Raw genomic sequence first — 15,804 nt, 5'->3', positions numbered from 1 at the left:
TTTTTACATCACCATGCAGGTTACATTCATCTTCCCCTGGAATGACTATAGCCAAGTATAGGAATGGTTCCTGGGAGCAAAGAGGCTCTCGCTTTTCCTCACTGGTCAGTCCTTAGCATGGCTCCTCCCTAGCCCCTACTCAGGCAGGTCCCTAGTAAACAAAGCACTGGCAAAAATCCAAGTTACTACCTCTCAACTCTTGGATAAGAGGTATCTTCCCTTGGCTGAGACTGAGAACCCAAGCTCCAGAAGTGCTATTTTGACTAGAATGTATGAAGGGAGTGGGTGCAGGAAAAAAAAATGACTAAGATTAAAATGGGAGTCACTGGTCCCCGTCTGTAGCTACACTTCTGATGCTTCCAGATGTGGTCAGTGTGCAGGGGAGAGGTGTAGAGAAATGAGAGGGCAAGGAGGGTGTTCCCTGAGCAGCATTCTGTCTGCTAGCCTTCACTTCTTCACCTTCCACAGCTTCTATGGCTTTACTAACCGTCTCTTCAGCCCTCAGGAACTGCATGGGCTTGATGGGCTTCAAGTTCTTGTCCAATTTGTAGACCATAGGAATACCAGTCGGCAGGTTCAGCTCCATGATAGCCTCTTCAGAGAGACCCTCCAGATGCTTGACAATGCCCCAAAGGCTGTTGGCATGGGCTACAATTAGTACCCGTTTCCCCTCCTTAATCTGGGGAACTATTTCTTCATTCAAGAAGGGCAGAGCTCTAGCAATAGTGTCCTTCAGACTCTCAAAGGAAGGCAGCTGGTCTTCAGTGAGATCTGCATACCTGCGATCCTTACTGATGTTACTATAGAAGGGATGATCAGGCTCCATCGGAGGCGGGGGGACATCCTAGGAGCGCCGCCAAATCTTGACCTGGGCTTCACGGTGCTTGGCTGCAGTTTCCGCTTTATTGAGGCCAGTCAGACCTTCATAGTGCTGCTTATTGAGGCGCCAAGTCCTCACCACAGGCAGCCACATCCGGTCAATGGCATCCAGCACTGTCCAGAGGGTCCGGATCGCTCTCTTCTGCACTGAGATGAAGCAGATGTGAAATTCATAGCCAGTATCTCGCAGCGCCTGCCCGCCGCGCTTAGCCTCTTCGTGGCCCACTGGACTCAGGTCGGCATCATACCAGCTGCTGAAGCGGTTCTCCAGGTTCCAGGCGCTCTCTCCTTGCCTGATCAGCACCAACTTGTAGGCAGCCATGGCAGCAGAGAGAAGATGCAACGCTGACTGGGGCTCGCCGAGATTCCAGCTGATACAAGTTTAAAATACCTTGTGTGAGACAAATAGTTATGACTCTAATTTCAAACTTTTTGTGTTTTTTTTTTTCTCCCTAATTTCAGGGCTACTCTATGGCATTTCTGGGTGAAAAATTGTGACAAACATCTTGTATTTTCAAGTTTTATTATTTTGTTCCAATTGAAGAGCTCTCAAGATCAATATTATAACTGGACACAGGTCTTTCATCTCTTCTCTGTGCGTTCTCATTGAGCTCTGGTTAGTAGTAAGAACTGGATAATCTTTTTGTGAGTTCTAGTCCCACAGAGCTAACTCTCTCTCTCAGTCCATAAGATAATATTTTCTTTGCATTTTCCTGTAGATAGGAAGGCTTTCTTTGGATCTTCTGGAAACATGGAAGCCAAAGTGATACTTCAATTACAGTTTTTCTTTTCTTAACCTCATCAAATTCAATGCAGTCTTAATAGCTACATTTTCGAAACTAAAAATTAGAATGCATTATCTAAGTAATTTTTCACCCAGAAATGCCATAGAGTAGCCCTGAAATTAAGGAGGAAAAAAACACAAAAAGTTTGAAATTTGAGTCGTAAGTATTTGTCTCACACAAAGTATTTTAAACTTGTATTACTTGTTTTTGTCTCTTGACTTTGAATTTATTCATGTGGAAAGTATTACCAAAGTATAAAAAGGAAATCGTATTTTTGTTATGTATTTAATATACCACATTTTCTGAGAAGAATAAAATCCATGAGATGAAGACAGTTCCAGAAGAAATCAAGTAATAAGTGTCATCCCTCAAATGAAGATCAGACAATATCCACAAATGAATCAGAGAAAAATAATCTAGCTATGCTAGATTTTTTTGTATATCATATACTAACATATAGTCAAAAGAATACGATAAAACAATATATTTTTAAAACTTCTTGGCATGTAAATATATGGCTTTTCTTACATAATGTAGACACAAAGGAAACAAAAGAACCCCCAAAGTAATCAATAATGTAGTGATTATTTAATTCAATCAAATTATTTTGTTTAATGTATTTTTTAATTGATGAAATACTAGCAATTGAAAAAAAAAAAGGACTGGATTTTCATGGACAAATGCTCTCAGAGGGAGGCCTATCCTAGGTTGAATGCCATTCTTGTCTGAAAATTGCTGTGTGCTAAAACTGAAACATCTCATATTTCATAGACAGTTCTATGAATAGCTTCTAAATCATTCATATTAATTCATTCAGGACCTGACAATTCCATTTACCTTTAGAGTTTGGATCACTTGCTATCCAGGATGAGATTACGACTCCTAAGTCTGCTATTTGCCAGAAGCATGAATCCACCACTTTTTTCTCGTCCTCTGCTCTACTTGTTTTCAGTGAAGTGTTAGGCTTTATAACAGTCCTTTGTCATTGTTTATGGCAAGTACTGGATGCTCTTTCAAGAATTCATGAAATTTTAAGAAGAAAGAGAACAAAGATATCTGACATTTCTGTTGACAGTAACGGATGATTATGGAATTAATTAGGGGACAACAGAATAGCTGGCGGGCATGTGTATAACTTTTAATATTCTAGCTGTACCTAGATTGAAACCAGCAATCTGTAGAAGTTTAAGATAAGTCCATCCAATGTAGTTTAGAATTTTTATCAAATCATTGGAAGTGGCATTAGAATATAGGGAAGGTTGGTATTTACTAACTACAGGTCTACGGTTTGTCAGAAAATGGATCAATCAAAAAAGCCTGCTTTTAGCAAATAGCAATCTACTATCAGCGTATTTTCTGAAAACAGTTGATGTCTAAATTTCTACCTTCAAGTTTTGGCCAGCTAACCAAGGACTCTCTCATTAGACAATACCCTGAACAGCGCTGCCCATCCTAGTTGTGATTTACACGTGATAACCCTTGGAAGCTCAAAGCTGAATTTCTCAAGGGCAGGAGAAGCAGCACGATCCAGTGTAATCTGGATCCAGGTGGAGCATCAAAAGACTTCTTGTTTCCAGCCCCGCTGAAACACTAGCAAATTGCCATACCCTTCTATGCCTTAGTTTATTTGGTTACCAAATGGAGGGTGCAGTAAACAAAATCATCTTATATGTGGTAAAAGACTTTGGAACAGCTATGTGTACTACAAAAATCCAAAGACATAGAGCATTATTATAAATAAACACTACATTATAACCCATGAAACTAAGTGTAGTGAAGAGATATGGGTAGAAATTCCCCAGAGACACACAGGGTTGTTCAAGAAGAAAATGTGGGCAATAAAAAGAGGTTCATGAGGAGGAACTACTGTGGTTCAGTGGATGGAGGTAGCAGTGAAAGTGAGCAAAGGGTTAATAGAGGTTTTGCTTTACAGTTCTACCAAGTTCCTCATGGATGGCAGCACCAGTAAGCCACTGTAAACAAAGGTTCTGCCCTCTTTAATGTATTTAAAACATTAACCTTTGTCAGCCTCAGGGGCAGATCTTGCTAGAGCAAATCAATGGAATTAGGGTTGAAAGGCGAGGTAGGAGAGAGAAAAAAGTTCAAGCAGGAATATAGGTAAATTGGCTAGCACTATGAAAGAAGAAAATTAATATGAATGATAATAATGCTACTTTTATATTCTGATCATAGAGTTTCTTTTCTTTAGGGACATCCATGGGTTTGTAGCTGTTTTCATCTTCACAGACCCCCAGACGTCAGAGAGCAAGTGTGTTCATTGATCACAACATCTATTTGATGAAGATGGCACCACAGACCAAGACTTTCCTGACGAGGCCAAAGGACACACACACTACATTTCCTAACTATTTGGTGTTTTACAGTTCATTTTGAGAATCTAATGGAAACGAGAGAAACTCTGTGGTGAAAACAATGTTCATAAGCTGAAAACTGTGCCTATAATTTCAGGAGGCTTATGGTGTCTTGGACCTCAGGATAGAAACCTCTGTTTATCATGGTACTACTCTCGTATCTTCTTGTATGCTCATTTACAAGCTTTACCATTGAGAAGGAAGAGTAGTGAGCATATTAGAATCTTTTCTGACTTAGATACTTAAGCCTACAACAGATTCAACTATCAGGTCAGGGATTGCCTACATGGAGTATGACTGATACTAAGTGTTTGACAGCTTACTGGAGACTAGAGTGGTGAGGCTTGGAACATTTGAACTAGAAGAGATGGAACAAAAGACTTGCTCAGGTTATTACATAAGACTGCCTTGATTAGATATATAGATGCCTATTAGGGGTGTGGTGAGACAGAAAACCAGGAACTTGTGCCTAGGAAGCGTGGAGGGTGGAACAGCTATGAACTCAATCCCTTGACATCTGCTTTGTGGCTTTGCATCAGGAAAGTGGGTCTGGATTACTTGATAAAAGAAATTAGGAAATACTGTATAAACCTGTAAAAAATAGACCTGTATCCTGGTGAATTGCATTAACAACATGACAAGAGAAGTTTCTGGCCTGTGTTCAAATTCACAAAAAAATCTATTCCTACAGAAGTTGAGTGGTTGATGGTTGTGTTTAGAAGTTTTTTAAGGTGCAAGAGTGGGTTTCTGAGAGAAGATCAAAGCCAACAAGGGAGGAATGGATGTGAATAGATTATCAGCAAGCTCAAACACTTTCTTTAGAATGTGTAATTCGTGGTCCGGGAACAGCTGGTTGGGATGGTTTTCCCCAGCCAGGCCATGTTCTCACCAAATGCATATCGTTTTCTTAGACAGCAAATGACCCCATAGGCAGTGATTTGGCAAAAAGGAATTTTATTCCAGTTGCACTGGGCAGGGATTCTTTACTTAATCCATCATTCTGTACTTTCTGGACTGTTTTCAAAAGTCACAGCAAGTTATCCAGGGTTGTCTCTGACAGCAGCCCCCAGAACACAGGGGAGACCTCACCCATGATTACAAGATGGCGTGACATCTGGAGAAGTCAGGAATCATCTAAGTGTTGGGTATCCAGGATGTCAAACACTTGGAAGCAGTGAAAGACTTTTAGGGGGCAGTGAAAACACTTACTTAGAAATTGTTTGGTTGACCTTTTCAGTTTGCATCTATTAATATATTTGTGTGCAGGTCAGATCCCTAGTATATGAGAAGCTCTTTGAAGATAGAATCCATTCCATATCCCCACTATACCATAAGAGTTTCATGCACATAGGAGACAACAAATAAATGTAAGAGTGAGTAGTGATATTTAAGACAGACTTGGGGAAAATCATTCCTACATTCATTAATAGCATTTTTAGTACTTCCTGTGTATTAGACAACTCCCTGGGGACATACAAATAAATACATATTCCTTTTCTTCAAGGAGCTTACAGTCTAGAGAAGACAGAGATAAGTAAACACAATACATAATGAATAGTGGTGTGATGAAGATGTGCACCTAACTCAGATTGGAGGATTGAACAGGAGTCAAGGCAGAGGTCTAATGTGGTAGGACTAGTTAGGATAGTATTAGTAGAAGACTTGAAATCAGGTTCCATAGTTTTAGACTAGCATTCTTTCCATGAGACACAAGAATATGTTATATAAGGGTATAGACATCAAAGGACAGATTTTTTTTTTTTTGAGACAGAGTCTCACTCTGTTGCCCAAGCTAGAGTGCTATGGCCTCAGCCTAGCTCACAGCAACCTCAAACTCCAGGGTTCAAGCAATCCTCCTGCCTCAGCCTCCTGAGTAGCTGGAACTAGAGGTACCTGCCACCATACCTGGCTAATTTTTCTGTTTTTAGTAGTGATGAGGTCTTGCTCTTGCTCAGGCTGGTCTCGAACTCCTGAGCTCAAGCAGTCCTCCTGCCTTGGCCTACCAGAGTGCTAGGATTATAGGCATAAGCCACATCGCCTGGCCAGGACAGGATGTTTTAAAGGCAGTGCTGCTTGTAATTAAGTAGGCATCGTTTATTCCTTCCATCCCATGCTAAAGGGTGGGGATAAAGCAGATAATCAACACAAAATCTCCATGGATTATTCTCTCAAGAAATCTGGGCCTATTGTTAATAGAAAATACAAACATTCAAATAATGATCACAAATAATACTATATGAATAGACTGGTGAAATTTCTCCTTAATTTCAAATTTATAGATGAAGTTTCTTACTGCATATTTCAGCTGGTGGTCCTGCTGTTATCTCTAGTTCAAATATAGTTAATATTCCCATGGCTAGCACTGAAGACCCCCCAAAATGTTGCCAAACATTGCTGCTACTCCAGTCATTCATTTATTTATTCTATAATGCAAACTTAGGCCTTTGCTATCTTCTACACACGCTTTATCATTTTCCACCAAAGTGTTTTTATTTATCCTGTTTCCTCTATTAGAAGACTTTTTCCTACCATTTCTGCATATTCAAATCCTACTTTAAAGTTCCATTGAAAAGCCAGGAAATTTCTGATTCACACTCTATCTTCCTTTAACTAAAACAAACCTGGAAGGTACTGTTACTGCATTCAGGCTTTCATAGCATTTTATCTGCACTTCTCTTGTACTAGAAAGAGAGATTTGGCTGACATTCATACAGAGATAACAATTGAAGCCTTGGACTAAAATTAAATTATCAAAGGGTGAAGTACAGAGAGATATCAGACAAATGCCAAAGTCAAAGGCTAGAGAAACACACTTAAGGGGTATGATGAGAGACGGAACCAGAAAAGGGGACAGATTAAGTAGCAAAAAACTGGGAGAGAGAGAGAAAGAACCATGTGAAAGATGCTTCATGGTGTTAAATGAGGCACAAAAGTCAAGAAAGAGGAATGCACAATGACTATCTGTTAAATGAATGAAAGAATGAAAAAAGAAAAGAAAAAATAAATGGAGTGGCCATTGAATTTAGTGGATAGAAAGTCTTTGGTGTGCAAAGAGTATTGATATAGAGAAATTTTGAGGAGAGAAGAAAAGATACAAAATTTGAATCTGAAAATCTAGGCTGGACTTCTGGGTCTTCTACTGTGTAACCATAACCAGGTGATTTCTAGTCAACTCTTTCCCTATCTCCACCATGAAAGGAAATAGCTGTATCTACCTCCTGCATCTACATCGCAGGGTTATTGCATAGATTTAATAAGAATGTAAGCAAAAGAACACAGCAAAAATAAAGTGCTGTATAAACGTAAGATAATATAATTAGCATCATTTTAAAGTGCTCCACATGTAAGAAAGCATTCAATTATCACTCCAGAGAAATACAGTAATGATGAATTTGCAGAGATCCAGTTGACAATTGTCATGACTTGCGGTGAGTCTGCTGGAATTGAGCTCTTTGCCAGGTCTTTTATGTATTGGATTATATTTTCATCCAAGATCCTATTGGAGAGCCATGCAATATATCTTACTTTAGAAAATCAATTATTACGTTTATTAAAAGAGGAAAAGAGATTTATCTTCTGTGAGTTTCTCTAGGATTGTAGCTTTCCCCAATAGTACTTGGAGAAATTATAGTCACAGAACCAAAGTGTTTCAGACCACTAGTTCTCAGCCTCTAGGTTATCATATACTCGTAACATATTTCAAGTACTTAGATGCTAGTGGGAAATTATAAGGAGATTTAGATATAAGCCTGTAATAACCTCACTCACTGGCTTATATTTTCATCTGAATTCTTAAATGGGATAGACAGGCTAGCGTGCCAGGAACTCTTTATAATCTACAGCTTGGCTAACCTATGCTACTACCCAAGCATGTATACATCTCTCCCCATGAGTGCCCTGGTAGAAAACAAATTAAGAATCAAGCACATCTTCAGACATCATCCAGTCCTATGCCTTCATTTATAGGTCTGGAAGTAAGGCCCAGAAAAAAGGGAGTGATTTGCCCAATAACACAGAAGTGGCTAGAAGCAAGACCAGGATTGGAACATGGATCTCCTTATCTTAGTCCAAAGTCCTTTCCACTGTATCAGCTTTTCTCAAATTGTGTAAACGTGCAAGGTGGTACACACACACAAGTGTGTGCACACACATTTATGTATGCATATATACATGCATATGTTGGAGGGTGATCTAATAAACTTAGAAAGCTATAATTACTGGCTTGGCACCTGTAGCTCAGTGGCTAGGGTGCTGGCCACATAAACCAGGGCTGGTGGGTTCGAATCTGGCCCAGGGCCTGCCAAACAACAATGACAACAACAACAAAAAATAACCGGGCGATGTGGTAGGTACCTGTAGTCCCAGCTACTTGGGAGGCTGAGACCAGAGAATCCCTTAAGCCCAAGAGTTTGAGGTTGCTGTGAGCTGTGACGCCATGACACTCAAAAGATGGCAATATAGTGAGACTCTATCCCTCCCTCCCAAAAAAGAAAGCTATAGTTCCTATACCATCCTGTGGAAGAGTCTGTCATGAAATCTTCCCAGATATCACCAGCAGAACTTGTAGGTGAGATAAAGCAGAGCTTATTGCTTAGATTCCTCTGCAAAGATGTGACAATGCTTCAGAGAAGGGAAGGGAAGGACAGAAATTTTAAGAAAGAGAAAATTGATTTAAGGTGGATGGGTATTATAGTGCAGGAACTGGACTAGGATTTGGTAAAAATCATGACAAAATAGCCCAGGATTGATGGAAGCAGCAATGTAACGATTTTGAGGGATAAATCCAAAGAATCTTAGGGCTCAAACTGTGAATGCTTTCCAATGAAGAGTTGGCAGATATTTCAAGAATTTCCTGTAATTAATAATCAAACAATTTTTTCTTGAGCAGGATAGTCCTAAATGAGTAAAGAAATGCAAATTAAGACAGTGAAGTAGTAAAGTCATGGTTTTAGTTCTCAGCGTCCAGGCCAAGTAAGGAAGTTGACAGTTTTGGGTCTCAATTCACAATATATGAGGTGTGACAATTAAGTTCCTGAAACTCATCCCAGAAAAAAATGCTACATATCTCAGTGCTAAATATCACTATGGCCATCTTTGAAGTTCTCCCCTTGGGCAGCTATGCACTGATGCCAGCACCAAGTCCACCCTTCAAAGCAATTTTGGAACTCTTCCTGGAGTGACCATCAAAGCTATTGTCATATTACCCTTTGTGTCACTTTAATGTCTCTAAAACGTCTCCCGTTCAATATTTGCAGTTTTAGTAAGTCTAGGATCATAGCCATATCCCTGTTTCCCTTTCATTCATTCGTGCATACATAATTACTTTTGGGTGTTTTTTATTGTTCTTTATCCAATATTGGATAAATAAAAAAGTCATTGGGGGTCAGATCAGGTGAGTAGGGAGGATGTTCCAATACAGTTATTTGTTTACTGGCTAAAAACTCCTTCACAGACAGTACAGTGCTGCGTAAGCTGGTGCATTGTCATGATGCAAGAGCCGTGAGTTATTGACTAAAATTTTTAGTTAAGATTTTCCTAACCGTTTCTCTATTGATGTTTCTGACAGTCAGCCAATGATTTTAACACATAATGCAATGAATTGTTGCAATGTTTTCATCAGTTATGCTTATTATTGGCCACCTTGACCTTTCTTCATCAGTGATTCTTTCTCTCACTTTAGAAAAACATTTTATCCATTTTTACACTGCTGCTTTCTTTATGGCATTTTCCCCATTAAATTGGATTAACATGTCCCTGATTTCACTTCCACTTTAGCATTTATGAGTGTTTGCTCATTGCTCTAATTCAAGCTCTGACATTATCACTATAGCACACAAAAATGCAAAACAATAATGAAAACCTCTCAGCAAGACACCACCACATGTCAACATGAACACAACTGTGAGATGCTGATTTACCAAGGTTATGAAACCTTCCAAAGTGATTTGTACAGGGTTGCCAATATAAGGGCACAGTGGCCGGTTTGTGAACTTAATTGTCAGACTCAGTATATTAAAGCTTCAGAGAAGTCCTGCGTTAGTAAAATTTTTGGTTTTACTTTATTTAACCCAGATTTTTTCAACACCTGTCTGATTACTGAATCCTGATTTTCACTTTAAATGCACTCTGGGAAACTGCATTATATTTTGTTCTTTTAAAAATATGTGGTTCTTAGGAGTTCAGAAGTTTATTAGTTATGAGTTATTGAAAAACATTTAATGGAAGGGGCCAAGTACTCTTACCCAATAGTAGCAGTTGTTCTGCTAGTTGATATAATCCATTTGCCTGACTAGGCTCCTTTATTATATACTACATAGGAATTCCTTGCCCTAATAAGAATTGCTCAAGGTGTAAAGCTTTTAATTGAGGACCCATTAGTGCTGCAAGAATTTAATGTCTGGAATGGATCATTCGATTTACCTTTTCATCATGTTGGACAAGAATATTCTTTGTATTCATGTTGCTTACATCTCATTTGACAATGAGTTAATGTCATTATTTGCATTTTGAGGTGCATATAAGCAGGTGATTTTCAGATATTGCCTTTCAGCTGTGTTTTAAAATACTTTTTGAAATTGTTTGGCAAAGCATTTTAATTAGTACTTCTTATAAACTAATCATCTGTCTAATTTATAAAAACGAGATCATTTTCAGTTCTGTCAGCTGCATAAGAAAACTATCCCTAAAGGCTTAAATTATTTATCCAACTTTAAACTACAAGACAGTCAAAATGGACTTTTCCTCTTTTTGGCTTAAGATTGTGCCACATACTTTTTCTTCTTGAAGCAAAAGTTTATGGTCCAGTCATTTCCAAACATTACTTACACATATACAGATAGTTACAAAATCATGTAGAGCTTTATCTGGCAAAGGAGTTGAGGAGTCCAAAAGTAATCACAATTGTAAGAGGGACTTTACCTAACAAATGCAATCAGTGTAACCTGGTTCTTTGTATCCTCAATGAATCCCCAACAATAAAAAAAAAAAAAAGAACAAAAGTAATTATGTATGCACAAATGAATGAAAGGGAAAAATCACAAATCAGGGATATGGCTATGATGCTGGGCTTATTAAAACTGCAACTGCTTATACTCCCCTATTAGGTTAGATTTAGTTGATATCATGATGTTAAACCAGACACTTCTTCTGTTATAGCTATTTCTGAGAATAAGAGCATTCATCTTTGGGGCATCTGTATTTTGGCAGCTGCCTTAAGTGGGTCAGGTACTCACCCTAGAGGCAGTAACAATAAGTGGGATAAGGGAAAAACAAATAAGTTGTGACATTTATTAATGTTTTATTTTCTAACAATCTCTAACTGAAGTTATATGATACCAAGACCCCTAAAAGAAAAGAAAACAGTCATCTGATATTTAGATGCATACCATAAAGCCACACATGTCTTGTTGAGGTAAATCATCCTCACAGCCAAGTAAATAAGATGTCTTGTCTGTACAATGACAACCCAGTAGCCCACAGAATACATGTGCAGTGTGGGGACGTTTCATTAAATCAAATTTTATTTTTAGTATTTACTGGCATTTACTAAGAACCAGCCATTTCACACATATTATTTTGGTTGTTCCTCTCCAGAAATGTGATGACAATTGTCATACAGCCTTCATATTATACTTCTCTAATATATGTTCAATATAATATTGAAGAATGTAATATTATACTTCTCTAATATATGTCAATAATTTGGTACATGGTAGGCCATCAGTGATTGTTAATTGAATCCAAACCCTGATAGAAGAGTTTCGTGACTATAACAAGCTTGTAGGTAGTGTTATTAACCTTTTACTATTTGGCATTACCCGGTTTGAGAGAGGTGATTTGACATAAATCTTTATATATCTACATCAATATAATGATAAATCTCATAACTATATTAGTACTATCATGTATCAGCACACCTAGGTAAAAAAATCAAATTTTACTTAGCCATCAAAATGGATTCCCTACATGATGTTGTGTATGTGGATATTCAGAACCCTGCATCAGTCAAATTTGATCCATCTGAAATTTGTCATTACTTAGAAACAAATAAAATGACATGCTCACCTGTGTCTATTACTCTAGCATTTAGAGACAAGTAATTACATATCTATAGGTTCAAAGCCACCCAAGATTCTGTGATACTTTCTGTGCCTGCAGAGGGGAATTTTAAAAGTTCCAGTTATTCTGTGGCTTGGCACCTAATTCAGTGTTCTAAACTTTGGCTATATGTTACAGACAATGAGAAGCTTTAAAAAGTGTTGCTGCATTGATCTCACTCCAAGAGATTCATATTTAATTGGTCTAAATAAAGTATAACCTGAACATCAGAATGTTTTAAAGGTTTACTAGGAACTTTGAATGTGAAGGCAAGGTTAAGAACCCTGATCTTAATGATTGACCTACTGGTCTTATGCTGCCCATGGTAGCTCAGTACTTCCTCACATATCAGTTTTCTGTTTGTTAAATCAATTCCTCAGAGGCTCTCAATGACTAGGTCCCTGAAATTTATTTCTTTCATATGTGTATCAGCCCCCTTCCTGCCTAAATCCCTACTAATTTCTTTCTACTTAATATTCAATCACTTGCTTGAACTAGGCCTGACTGGCTAGAAAATAATAGGTCTTAGAATGTAGTTCTTGGTTTTCCAATCTCTTATTTTCCAGAATACAATACCTTTTCCCTGTATTCTCATCCCTGACTTTTGACCAAATCTATGGATCTGACTGGGCTTTCAGTTCTGACCTTATTCAGTCTGCCTCAAGCTATCACTTGAAATTTGATTCACAATATCAGTATCTAGATGATTGTGGATTGCTTTTTCCTTATTTGACATTTTGGCATCCTGCTGCTAAAAATTATGTAGCGTGGTAGTGTTGTGCCCAGTCGAAATCCCCACAAAGACCACTGAGGAACAGAATCCGATGCAAAAGCAAAAGAGCCGTTTTATTGCAAGTTCGAACTTGGACTCCCGGGGTCTCCGTTACAATGGATCCAAGCCAGGAGCCTGGAGCTCTGGAACAGGGGGTTTTTATAGTCCTGCTCAGCGGGTGGGCGTGCACAGCTTGAAACAAAGGGGGCGTTTCTGGATTGGTTAGGTGGGGGGAAGGGTCCCTGATTGGTGGGCAGTTGTCTCATGATGCCTGGACTTGCCTGGAAGGTGAAACTAAATGGCGGGGGTGGGGTGGGGGGGTGAGGGTGGGTGGGGGGGAGGCAAAACTTAACTCCTAAGATGGCGCTGGTCTTGTTCTTTCAGTAGTTAACATTGCAAGTGAGATAGGCTGTCTGAATTGGAATCCTAGTTCTACCATTTACTAGCTATCTGACTGTGGCCTACTTATATAACTTCTATTAGCCTCATTTTTCATGCCTATAAAATGAATAAAATGATTATAATTTTTAGGGTATGACTATTACATGAAATAATGCCTGTAGCACATTTTGTAGGGAGCCCAGTATTTAGTAAGTGTTCAAATCCATGTTAGCAACTATATCTGTTTTCTTTTTTTTTTTAGATCAAGAGATGTACTTTATTTAGTATAAAAATACAAAAAAAAAAGTATGTAATACCTTTATAAGAAGGATCAGCTTTTTTTTTTTTAATCTATCCCAGCCCAACACTGGTTTCTCTAAATGTTCAGTATCTTCATGCTGATCCTTTTGCTGCCTCTGTTATATAAATGCTATACTGAGTGTAGATGCTCAGAAAAATATCCTTTAGTAAAAGAGGGTTGGTGAGAGGCCAATGGGTGGACTGTGTAGGAAAGGGATAACATAGCAGACCTGGGTTGCTTGAACCCTGCACATTCCCAAGAAATGCCAGCTTCAGGATTTGTCTGTGGCTGGCCCCTAGGATGTGAGCTCTGAGCTCTTGCCCTATTCTGCCTAATAAAGCTTTTGTATGCTCGAGGTCTTGGACCATCTAGGACCAGTTTGATCAGGTAGTTTATGTGAACAATGTGATTTACAGTGAATTTCTCTGGGAGGACTTGACTCTTGAGTAGTTGTAGTCACTCATATCTATTTGTGCCTAATGCAATTAAAAACTCTAGACACCAAGGCTCACGTGAGCCTCCCTAGTTGGCTGCACGTCACATATGTTGTCATATTGCAATCCTGAGAGAATTTACTGCATCCATTTGACTCTCCTGGGAGAGACACCTGGAAGCTTGCAGTTGGCTCCTTCTGGACTTCACTTCAGGTACCTTTTCCTTTAGCTTATTTTAATCTGCATCCGTTTACTGCATTAAACTATAATCAGAGTATAATGACATTTTCTGAAAGCCTGCTAGTGAAGCACCAAGTTTAAGGATGGCTTTGAATCCCCCCTAACCCATGGAGCAATGAGAGAAGGCTACAATAAGGTAGAATATGAACTGACACTTGAACGGTAAGAAGGTATCCTAGGAAGAATAGGTAATTCAAGACAGGAGGGAGGTTGGACATGTTGATCACAGCAATTAAGAATTTGAAAGAATTTCATCTCATCTAAAAGTCTTTGGACTGTCTCATGGCTCCCTGGAGATCTTTTTTTTTTTAATATATATAACCAAATAATTTATTAGACTTTTCTGATTATGTCAAAAGCCCTGGTCCTGAGAGTTTCCAGGCAGGGTAAATCTCTCTTTTAATAATCCTGGATTTTGATCATCTCCTTGACTGCAAGAATTATCTGTGTAGGAAGAGGAACAGTTGCGTCTACATACATCAGCAGCTTTTTTCTTTCTTCACAAAATTAAAAAGACTTAAAATTTAATAACAATAGCAATGTTTAAGATAAGGATTAGAAACAAAAACCTTGTAAAGAGCGAACAAATGTAAATACATTCAGAAAAGGAATCAGACAATTGCTACATCGAAATATTAAGCAATAATAATAATAATGCAAAGAAAGTAACATTCACATTGTCAAATAAGAGTATGTCTATTATAGAAGCTTTGACTCTGAGATTCAGAAAGGAGTCATCAGTTAACTTATTTTTTTTAAGTATCAAAAAATAGACAACTAATATTTATAAATAAAAGTAAAAGATAATTTCAAAAAACAGATCATGCTAAATATTGTAGACAATAGAAAAAGAAGAAATACATCAAAATAATTCTACTTGATCTAGGTATACCTGATATTAAAGTTGGAGAAAATATATTATTATATGATAAAAGAGAAATTACAAACATATGTCACTTATAAATGAGGATGCAATACCCTAAACAATGTATTAACATATTGAGTTAAAAATTAATGTTTAAGTAATATACTTTGGTCAAAATTAAAACCAATTAATGTGAAAAAATTAAAACCAATTAATGTGAAAATTAGTCACTATTTTCTTTTCTTGTTTTTTTTTTCCTTCTTTTCCTTTCCCTCAGCCCTTCCCTCCTTCTCTGTCTGCTTTCCCCTTCCCCCATGACCTACCATGTCATTAATTGTCACTAATTGTCTTCAAATCAAAATTGAGTACATAGGATTCATACTTGTCCACTCCTGTGATGCTTCACTAAGAATAATGTGTTTCACCTCCATCCAGGTTAGTACAAATGCTGAAAAATCTCCATTTTTATGACTGAATAATATTCCATCATATACATATACCCCAGCTTACCAATCCATTCCTGGGTTGAAGGACATTTAGGTTGTTTTCACATTTTGGCAATTGTAAATTGGGCTGCAATAAACAGCCTAGTACAGATGTCTTTACAATAAAAGTTTTTTTTCCTTCTCGATAGATGCCCAGTAATGGGATTGCAGGATCAAACGGGAGGTCTAGGTT

The 15,804-nt window shown here is 38.1% G+C and overlaps 1 protein-coding gene and 1 pseudogene across 2 annotated transcripts in view; one reads left to right on the top strand and one right to left on the bottom strand.

Moving 5' to 3' along the window:
* IL1RAPL2 (interleukin 1 receptor accessory protein like 2) overlaps nt 1–15,804 on the top strand; it is a 678,833-nt gene that overhangs the window by 375,825 nt on the left and 287,204 nt on the right. The gene's annotated exons all lie outside the window — the stretch shown is intronic.
* Nucleotides 323–1,242, bottom strand: LOC128577945 (phosphoglycerate mutase 1-like; annotated as a pseudogene). Its single transcript, XR_008377651.1, has one exon. The product of XR_008377651.1 is annotated as a phosphoglycerate mutase 1-like (transcript).

This window comes from Nycticebus coucang, chromosome X, assembly GCF_027406575.1.
Source record: "Nycticebus coucang isolate mNycCou1 chromosome X, mNycCou1.pri, whole genome shotgun sequence".
In the NCBI taxonomy this organism is placed as follows: Eukaryota; Metazoa; Chordata; class Mammalia; order Primates; family Lorisidae; genus Nycticebus; species Nycticebus coucang.
The sequence above is the reverse complement of the archived record's forward strand: the minus strand, read 5'-3'. Positions and strand labels throughout refer to the sequence as shown.